Source organism: Hydra vulgaris, chromosome 14 (genome assembly GCF_038396675.1).
Source record: "Hydra vulgaris chromosome 14, alternate assembly HydraT2T_AEP".
In the NCBI taxonomy this organism is placed as follows: domain Eukaryota; kingdom Metazoa; phylum Cnidaria; class Hydrozoa; order Anthoathecata; family Hydridae; genus Hydra; species Hydra vulgaris.
In genome coordinates this window covers 21448488-21455939 of record NC_088933.1, presented here as the reverse complement: position 1 = coordinate 21455939, position 7452 = coordinate 21448488, and the positions used below count along the sequence as shown (strand labels likewise).

The window sequence follows — 7452 nt, the reverse complement described above, 5'->3', positions numbered from 1 at the left end:
CAATTTATGCTTACTTCTTGCTCCGGCTCTTTAATTAGCATAATTTATCTTATTGTAAATATTATTATCATGCGCCAAAAATAACTTGAATAAAAAGGAAAATTTTATTTTAATTTGATGTAGTTTTGAGTGGGGTGTAATTTAATTTAGCTTAGTTTATTAGCGTAGTGTATTTTAGTCAAGTTGTAGTGTAGCTTGGCGCAGTGTAGCTTAGCGTAGTGTAGCTTAACGTAGTGCACTTTAGCTTAGTTCAGTTTAGCATGGTCGACCTTAGAATAGTGTGGTTTGGTGCAGTCACGTTTAGCTGTTTTAGTGTTTTTTTAAGCCATATGGATAAATTTTAGTAAAAAGTAAAAGTAAATTTTGAAAAAGTTCGAAGATTCGGAAGTGATTAAAAATCTTTGGAGTTGATTATTGGGAATAGAAAAAGCAATTTAAGTTTAGTGTTGGGTCAGTGTTTACAACTAGTAAAAACATTTTCAAAGAAGTGTCAAAGTAGCACTGAAAACAAAATTACACTACACTCATTAGCGTCCGCATTTTTAAAATCATAAAGAGTTGAGATAACTATGATATTTATACAAACTAACATAATTGTCTATTTGTTACGCTATTTTTCGTTTAGAAAAAGTTTTTTGAGGGCTGGTGAACACAATCCTTTTGCAACCATTTCAGCCTTTTCATCATCACTCAAATAATGAAAACCTAACGCTTTTCCACGACATTCATTGCTGTCGCATATACAATCAAACGTACTTGATATTTTATATTCGGTTGTGTTGTAATCAAAGGAAATAAGTTCGTTAGGCTCAATGTTTCGAACAGCTTTTAATACCCAAGGGGCAGTAGTAAAGTCAAAGGCAGCATTTGCTGATCTGCATTTGTGATTTGCAAAACGTAGGTTCCCATCGGTATCGACGTGCTCATTCTCGCTTATTTGTATCGAGTATACCGATGGCTCTGTCACTATTTCCCCATTCAATGTAAAAATGTCTTCACCAGCTTTTATGTGTGATGTAGCAACTAAAGCCTTGCCATATTTGCTGTCTTCTACGGAAGTCATTCTACATAAAAAATTAAATGTTTCAGTTTCAACAGAATATAAATAGAAAAAAGAAAAAAAAAATAGTGTCACGCAATCAAATAAATATTTTTATATAAATCATAATTAATGTTTTCTATTAATTTGTCGATGATAATAATTTACTTAAAAATGTAAAATAAAAATATCTACAAACTATATATTTCAGTTACACTGTTTAGAAATTAATTTTATTATGGATATAATTTTCTGCTTTTTTTTATGTTATAACTTATATGCATTTCGATTATGTTTAACGTCTAAAGTTAAACTTTTATTAAACTGAAGTCTTTTATCAAACTGAAGTCGACAGTTATTAGGGCGCTTGTGAAATGAGTTTATGAAATGTACTGCTCAAATTGCGAAAAAAAATTTCGAAATATAAACAGATAAATGAATTAAATTGTTTTTAAAGATGTTTTACAAAAAAAACTGCCGAAAATTGAACTTTGTCACTAAATGATTTAAAGATAAGATTAAATAAATAGTATGACTAATATACACACTCACACAGGCTTATATTGGTATATACATATACATTCATATATTTATATATATGTATATATATATATATATATATATATATATATATATATATATATATATATATATATATATATATATATATATATATATATATATATATATATATGTATACATACATACATACATACATATATATATATATATATATATATATATATATATATATATATATATATATATATATCTTTATATATATATATATATATATATATATATATATATATATATATATATATATATATATATATGTATATATCTTTATATATATATATATATATATATATATATATATATATATATATACATATATGTATGTATACATACATATATATATATATATATATATATATATATATAAATATATATGTATATATATATATATATATGTATATATATATATACATATGTATATATATATATATATATATATATATGTATATATATATATATATATATAAATATATATATATATATATATATATATATATATATAAATATATATATATATATGTATATATATATATATATATATATATATATATATATATATATATATATATATATATATATATATACACACACATATGTACCACAAAATACTCAAAGAAAGCATTGCAAGTGTATGCAATGCAATATTGCAAGTATTTGCATATACTTGATTTTATTATACAACTAATGTTTCTGTTAAAAGAGCACATGAAAGCAAATTGATTCCTTCGCATTCTAACAGTAACAATATACTAAGCTAATGAAGCATCTACAGCATGAGATCTGCCATCTTCTAAATCAGATAAAAAATTGTTGAAAAAGTTTTACTTTGACAAAAGGTTTCTATTTTCTCTTTTCTCTTTTCTTTTTTCTATTATCTTTGTATAACTTATTTGAATTTAAATCAATTCTGTTCTTTTTCTCACTTATACCTGTTGTTGCAACAGTTTGCTTTTCATCCCTAGTATTAATTGACAAATTTAGCTTTCATTTTAATGCAGAGTTTTGTAAAGAAATAATTTTTTTATTTTTTCCAGCATACACAACCTATGACTTTCTACAATGTTTTTGGTATGGTAAGAATAGCTCTTCCTGATGATACAACTGATGATGTAACCAAGAAATATTGTTAGTGGTTTCTAAGTACGGGAAATTTATTTATTTTATTAAATAGTGATTATTCGTCATTTTTTCATTAGATATACTAGATCCTTGCAATAAGGTGTTTTCTGTATTGTGAATAGAAATAAAATATATCAAAGTCTAAGGATAGAAATTTTCCAGATTTAGAAGATAAACCAGGTTCCATTCTTAACCCTTTACTTTTACCTTTTTTGAAGAAATGGTTCTTTTGAAAAAGCTCAGGCCTTTCGAAAAAGCTCAGCCTAAAAAACAAACTATCAGTAAGTCTAAAAATGAGAAATGGATTTCTTCTATATTATCAAATATAGCTAGAAAATAGTTAAAAAATCCTGGAACAGAAATAAGAAAAATAGCAAAAGAGCTGATCTAAGTAAGCCTAAAACTCTTGCCTGTTAACTTGTAAAATACAAACAAAAGAAAAAAAAAGGAAAGATGGAAATAAAGATAATGTGTTTGTTTTTCAGCTGATTCACGGCTTTTTCAAACAGCTTTTCCAGGTGCTTTGTGGGTACAGTATTTACAAGTCAAAGATTTTATACTAATAATATTTCAAGTGTAATGGTTTTTAATTTCTTTTGATAATAACAGCAAATATATATTTGATGCTAAACAAAATTTTATTATTTTATTTTGTTTTTATTTTTTTATTTTAATAAAATTGTTTTTCTTAATTGACTTTTCCCACATCAAATTTAACGATAAATTGTTATTAGCCAATCAGTCCTTCGGTCAAAATAACTCGAGTACAAGGCGTATCTGAGCAACATGGCCTTAAAAGAAACATGGGTCTCAGCAACATAACCTAAAAAAAATTATAAAAGTATTGAAGAACAAACTTTTAATGTTTTTTTTGTTGTTTTTTTGATATTCTAAAGTTTCAGCAGCTTTTTTCAATATCGAAAACGAAATAAAACATAAAGACATAAAATAACAGAAAAGTTTTTTTCCGAGATGTTTTTAAAATTTTTATTAAAGGAAATTTTCGAGACTATAAGAAGCCGTAAAAGTAATTAGAAATACTTGAAAAGTGTATTTTTTATGGAAAGTGTGTTATTTAACTTTAAAAATTTAAAATTTAAGAAATTGTACAATATAACTAATGTAATATTTTTATACTAAATTTACTTTTGGTTAAATTTTGACTAGGAAGTTTACGACCTATTATATCAAAATCAAAAAAACAAAAACCACAGTTTTTAAAAACGAAAACACACTGTTTCAGAATTTTACTTTTTAAAAAAATTTCCCACATTCAGACAAAAGTTCTAAAAAAATTAAAAAAAAAAAGTTCTTAAGATTTAGTAAAGAGTTACAATTACTACGATTGTTACAATTTTCACTTTAAACCGAACTATATTTTAAAGGTAAAAACAGAATTTTTTTTTAAATCATCGGTTTTACAAAAATGAATGATGAAATTTTTTTCTAAAAAAAGTAATTTTTTTCTAAAAAAAGTAATTTTTTTATAAAACCTTTTTAGATTTTTCCCTTTATAATCTGAAAAGAACTGAAAATGAATAATTGAAGTTTAAAATAGTGTTCAGTTCAACCCGCATTTCATCTAATCAAAAAAAAGAAAATTTATTTTTTTAAATAAAGGACATTTATCACTATTTTTTCACTATTTCTAGATGTGCTAATAGCGTAACGAGGGGCAAAATGAGACACTTAAGCACTAATTTATATAATACTTTTAAAATAATAGCTTTTGAAAAAATAACTTGGTATTTTTCAAATCTTCTACCATCTTACTTGAAGCTTACAAATTATGAGTTGCAAAACTGCAGCGGTTTGGTCACCAGAGATCATTTATTGACAGCACCTATCATGTCTCATTTTGCCCCACTTAGCGGGGCAAAATGAGACAAATTTTTTATAGTAATTTAAATGAATAACGATAAACAAAACAGATCTTTAAAAAGGATTAGCAAGAAATATATTTTATAATTTGTTTCAGCTATACTCAAACTGTCACTAGTCACATAAGTTACATATTGCTTGAACAGTATTTTGAAACGAACAACAGTCCGAATATTGCTTGACCAGTATTTTGAAACGAACAACAGTCCTTTTGCATATATATATATATATATATATATATATATATATATATATATATATATATATATATATATATATATATATATATATATATATATATATATATATATATATATATATAAATTAGTAAAAAACACTTATCTAACTTTTTTCTTCAACAAGTTTCACCATTGCAGGATCGTTAGGAGGACTAAAAAAAAAAGTTTTTAGTAAGTCTTTTTGATGATCCAGCAATGGTGAAACTTCAAGTTGAAGAAAAAGGTTAGATAAGTGTTTTTTACTAATTTATTATTGCTCTGTTCTTTAAGAACATTGAGCACTCTATTTGTAAAATACACTAACATAATTTACATATATATATATATATATATATATATATATATATATATATATATATATATATATATATATATATATATATATATATATATATATATATATATATATATTTATATATTTATATATTTATATATTTATATATATATATATATATTTAGAAAAACTGCAAGAATTAATAAAACCATACATGCATATATTGAACTTATATATTTAAAGTACACATAAAAATCATTGTATTTTGTTTATAGTTTACTGCAATAACCTATATGCTTAAATCTACTCACAATATATATTTTATATACTACTTACTTTATTACATTACAATTACATATAAAATAAAATAAGATTATAAAATACAAGCATAGTAAATATAAACATCAGGCAATCATTTGCTTCAATTTGATTAAATATTTATTATGTTTAAACATAAGTTAACAAAATATAAAACATAATTCTATGTTGGATAACAACTAAACATTTCAATTAATAAAATAAAAAGTAAGTAAATACAGTATAATAAATTTAAATCTACAGCACGTAAATGTTAATATTTGCTATGTTTGTTGTGTTAATGTAAAACATTAAATAAAAATAATAATTGATATTGGCAAAACAAATACAAGCAGAATGTCTCGTTTTGCCCTGCATCATGTTGGCATCGAATTGCCTAATTTCCTGTCTATTTTATTGAAGAAATAAAATACCAAAGAATGGAAATGATAGAAAAAGCCTAAAGATTCTTTCAAAAAAAATCTTTAAACATTAAAAGCTTTTCCACTCAATGAGATCAAAAAGGCTATGAAAAAATATAATAACAACATTTATAAATTCGTAATTTTCGCGACGCCGAGGGATGAAGTGATTCCCCTACTACTCAACTTTTTTATTTCAAAGTGACTCAATATATTTTTCTTGACACAATATAGTTTTTGAACACTGCATATTTAAAATTCTTGCAAATAATAATTTGTAGGGCTGGCATCATCATGATAAATGCGAACTGTCTCATATTACCCTGCTGTCTCATTTTGCCCCGCGTTACCCTACCACTTTATTAACTGATTGTAAGACACGCGAAAACTAAAAAAAAAAGTAAAAGTTAAGTTACAATAAAAAAAAGTATAAGTATGAAAAACGGCATTGCTTATAAAGACATCTTTTTATGAATCATTTTTTTTATTAGATATTTTTTATATCATAAATGTCTTCTCCTTTGATTGTTAGGACTGTTGAACTGGTGAAATTTTGCTACAGTATTTATAAAAAATAAAACTTGAAAGGGGCAATTTATCTGCAAAGTTTATTTTAAAACGCAATCTTCAAATATATTTTAAGAAATATTAGCTCACTTTAGTCTATGTTCTGCTATTCAATTGATTGGTGTCGTCTTAAAGAAATAAATTCTTGGTTTTAGCGTGATTCAAAAACACACGAATAAGTTAACAATAAAGCATTGAACGCAAAAATAAATAAATTTAATTTAGCTACTATCTACTTACAGCTACTTACCTGATAAGTTCTCTAACAACAAAAAACAGTTACATTAAAAAAAAAGCCGTTCAACTATTTTTTTAAACTTTCTTATTTGACGTCATATTGTCTCCATCACACTTGATGTGATAAACTTTGCTTTGTTTAAATATTCTTTTACTAAAAAAAAGAAACAAAAATGTTTTCACAACAGCCACAAAAAAGTTTGTTTAAAAAAATCGTCAAAGATAACAATATGAAAGCTTATTTAGAAAAAGTTTCTCGCGCGTAAAATAAAAATGCTGTTAGCTTTGCAAACGTTTTAAAACACGCGTTATATTACAAATCACCACACCTAATTATTTATTTATTTTTCCTATTTTATTCTTATTATTTATTTATCATTTATCTCCGAAATAAAGTTAAAAATAAATATTTAATTGTTTCCACAACAGCCACTCTTATATATGAAATATAAAAGTTAGTTAATAAATATAACACTAAAATGATAATTACAGTCGTCCCCCGGTTAACGAACTTAATTCGGAGTACGAACTAGTTCGTTATCCGAAAAGTTCGTTAACCGAAACGCGTTTTCCCATAGGCCGCCATCAAAAAATTTTTAATTGGTGGATTTTGCCGAAATAATGGGGGAAAAAATTCAAAAAATTGTCCAACTTGATAAATAAAATAGGCAAAGGTGAAATGATTGAAACCTGAGATTTATGCACTTTTAAAAATTGAAACAAATTGAAATTGTGCATGAAAATTGCTTTTCAAAGTTTTAGAAAAAACTAAAAATTGAACATGAACATTGCTTATCA

At 24.5% G+C, this 7452-nt stretch overlaps 1 non-coding gene across 1 annotated transcript; it reads right to left on the bottom strand.

The window, feature by feature from the left end:
* Positions 1–558: 558 nt before the first annotated feature.
* Positions 559–6923, bottom strand: LOC100203415 (uncharacterized). The gene is made up of 2 exons (XR_010643450.1): positions 6668–6923; positions 559–1064 (listed from the first exon to the last, which is right to left on the bottom strand). It is a non-coding gene; the product is annotated as an uncharacterized LOC100203415 (transcript).
* Between the last annotated feature and the right edge of the window lie 529 nt (positions 6924–7452).